This window comes from Mastigoproctus giganteus, chromosome 3, assembly GCF_048544385.1.
Source record: "Mastigoproctus giganteus isolate SK-2022 chromosome 3, ASM4854438v1, whole genome shotgun sequence".
Classification (NCBI taxonomy): Eukaryota; Metazoa; Arthropoda; class Arachnida; order Uropygi; family Thelyphonidae; genus Mastigoproctus; species Mastigoproctus giganteus.
The window spans coordinates 249,803,611-249,807,035 of record NC_143577.1 but is presented as its reverse complement, the minus strand read 5'-3'; positions in this window follow the sequence as shown (position 1 = coordinate 249,807,035).

Below are 3,425 nucleotides of genomic sequence, written 5' to 3'. Positions count from 1 at the left end.
ATATCTTAGTTTATCCATTCTAGAGTTATTTAGAAAGTGACAAAAGGATTTTTGCGGGCGAAATGACACTAAGTGATCTTTCCATTACAAAACAACGCGTTCATTTGTTGCTGCAGAGATCAGGGGTCATTAAAACCCTTGATTTCCGAGGGCTCAAATTTTTGTCCTAACCGATTGAACAGTTGAAGTAGGATAGACGTCACAGGCGTACTCCGAAAAAAAAAAAAGAAAAAAAAAAAGAGGGTGAACAGAAGCGTTTGTCAGCCCGTAGAGTAAACACAACGCTTGTATGAAAATGAAACCAGTCAAGTTCCGTCCTGTCACGTGCAGTACGTATCAGAGGAAATGAGAGATAGTTCAGTTGCACAGTGTACAGATGCTTGTTCTAATTTCGTTTTGGAAATGAAAGGAAGAATATGAAGAACATATTTGGTGTTTGCAAATTTCTATTATCGATCAAAAGTTAGATGCGATGCTAAACTTTTTTTTTTCCCTCTAGGCAATTAAATTTTAAATTTGAGTGAGTCGTTCTTGTAAACTGCAGAATTGGAGGTAATCTAGTAAATGTCTGAGATTGAGTACTTTGCGATGATCTTTGCTGTAGAACACCTTTTTTTGTGGTAAGGGACATCTAATGCTAAATATTACAGTAACAAACAATTGATGTATAAAAAATAATGTACCTAATAGATTTCAGGCGCTTTAGCAAATAGCAATAATTCCTGATTTGTAACGAAGAAAGAATATGATTAAAAACAAGTTTCTGCCGCGTTGTCCAGTCATTTCCTCCAACCAGTGTATGGCAACAAACGTATCCAGAGCTCTAGCTACAATATACATGTAGATGGCATACTGATATGTATTTCTTTTTTTTTTTTTTAAATTGGATTTCTGTTGGTTTGATTTTAATGAAATTTGGAGCAGCTCTATAAATCTTTCTTAAAAGGCCCAAATATTAAATTTCAAGAAAATACAGCCATTGGGAGTCTACTTTTTATATGCGAGCAGACTAACGGACATGGTGAAGCTCCTGGCGCATTATACATATATGCTAGCGCTTCGATTTGGTGATAAGTCTTAAATCACTTATTTTTACTAAGCTTGGAACATTGCCGTTTGGTACTTTTAAATATTTTTGGAAATTATTTAAGTTATCATAACGAGGTTGTTGATGTTTGGTTTTTAGGTGCATATTTTAGACCAAGAAGCGCGTGTTGTGAGGGCCTTACTTTAAGCACCTCTGAATCGGTATACTCAATAACTATTATTTGGCATATGATAGTCCCCAGTGAAGTAATCCAAAGGTCATCTCATAAAAAACAATTCACGTACAGGCACTAAAATTATTTTTTGGAAATAACCATGCTAGCGGGCATGGAAGAGATCGTACTACACAAAAGCATAACGTGTTTAAACCGTTTCGCAGTTTTTGGAGTTTCTTCCTTTCTCTAAATTTTCTTTCGCACTATAAATTAACCTTTTATTTTCTTTGTTACTCCCCTCTCTTGTTTCCTTTATAATATATACAGCCCGCTTAATAAAAACCTGTAGTAATCAATATGCACCAGTTAACTAACAAAAACCAGACATTTTACACTGATCAAATATATCCAAAAAAAACTCCACTTTAACGAGGAGAACCACCTAAAGTCGTATTAGGAGCCTACTCCTTACCCAAGAAGTAGCCACTTCCGCTCTTAAGGCAGATGGTTACAGAAATTAGCTTGATTATATAAAGGGTTCTCACCAGATATGGACACGCTAGAGTGTGCGCGCGCACACAGACGCGTAAAGAGCGTCTCGTGTCTCCGGTTTCACCCTTACATTCTGAAGAAAGTAACGAAGAGGATTTGTTTATAATTCTTTTATCTGCAGATGTGCACGTGTTAGGTGATGATTCATTCCTTTTCCATCACGTGTTTTTTTCGAGTACTAGGGGATACTAGTCATAGCCAATCAGATGCTGCATTTGATTAAGCTATAGGGGAAGCTTCGAGTTTAAAAAGGGGGTCCTTGGAAGACTAGCGTTGATGCAAAGCGATCGTCGAAGAAAAGTCTTGCCCTCAACCACTGAAATTGAGTGCTCGTTTCGTAGCGTACGAAATCGAAGACTAGGAAAAACTCCCAAGAACAGAAGGCGGATCGGGCTCCCAAAGATAGGGGGGGGGGACAGACCTCGCTAAAACTGGTGAACGCCTACTTAAAACAAGTATGATGAGCGAGAGTCTCAGCTAAATAGGAACAGTTAGTATTTACAGTACTTATGAAAAACGATAATGGTTAAATGTTTCCTTCCTGTTATTGTGTTCTTATATACTTACAGTGAAACCTAACTGTAAAAATTTATGCTCTGAGTTAAGGCAATGGAAATAGCAATGTTCGTGTATAATTATTATAGTGTCAGAATACTGTTCGAACTTAGGCAGAAGAATATTTAATGAATGTGTTTAATCCATTACAAGTACTGGAATTAGCCAGTAAGTTGATTCTTTTTTTTTTTTTTTTTGAGGAGAGAAATGCTGCTGCTCCCCTCTTACCAATATTTACTCATGTTCGTGTATGATTTTGTTTTTAAATAAATGTTTATTATTAACGTTGTCTCTCATTCCCAGTGCAAATTGTCGTTCACATCAGAAGGCACCATTAAGTTCTGAATAAGTAGTGTAAAACATTTATTGCGGTTTTGAAGATTACGCAACCAAACGTCGTGGGGTCCTCAAAGAAAAACAGCGCCAATAAAAACTGCGGTGTTCAAGGGAATTCCTTTTCTTGGCCATTGAGGGTACAGAGATTGTCCTGTGAACTACTAGATGTTCAGTTCGCTTTGGAGACTGTTCCACTTTTGGTGGTTGAGTGTGGCACCGGATCAAACAATTAGACATGTTACCAACTCGGAAGGAAATAAATGAAGAAACTCCGAGTGACATTGGTTCCCCTAACACAACAACGGTAACACTTGTACCGTGTAACTCCCTAACACAGTCTCTCAAACGGTCTTATTGTCAGCCGATAACGAAGTGTTTCACATCTATTTCAAAATGTCAGTCTACTGAATACGTCACAAGTGAGCCAGTCAACCTTGTTAAAATAACATTGAGGACTCTACATTAGATAGTACACTAGTTTTCAACTGGTACCTGATATCGCAGAGGGCAGGGAGTCGATCCGCATACTGGGCAGACCTGAACTTGTCTGTCTCAAGTGCCAACTTTGGTAGAAAATTAACTCGTGAAATTGCTGAAGAAACTTGTTTATCCGTAGAATCATATCAGTCCTCTTTTAGCCCTCGTGGGATAGATTGGACTGGCATGGACAGTTGGGATAATCACCTTGTTCGGATGGACAAGACTGGAGTTCGAATATCGTCAATGGCGCGAGGAATTATGGGTCGTATTCACAACATTGCTGAGATAGTCTGTCTCAGG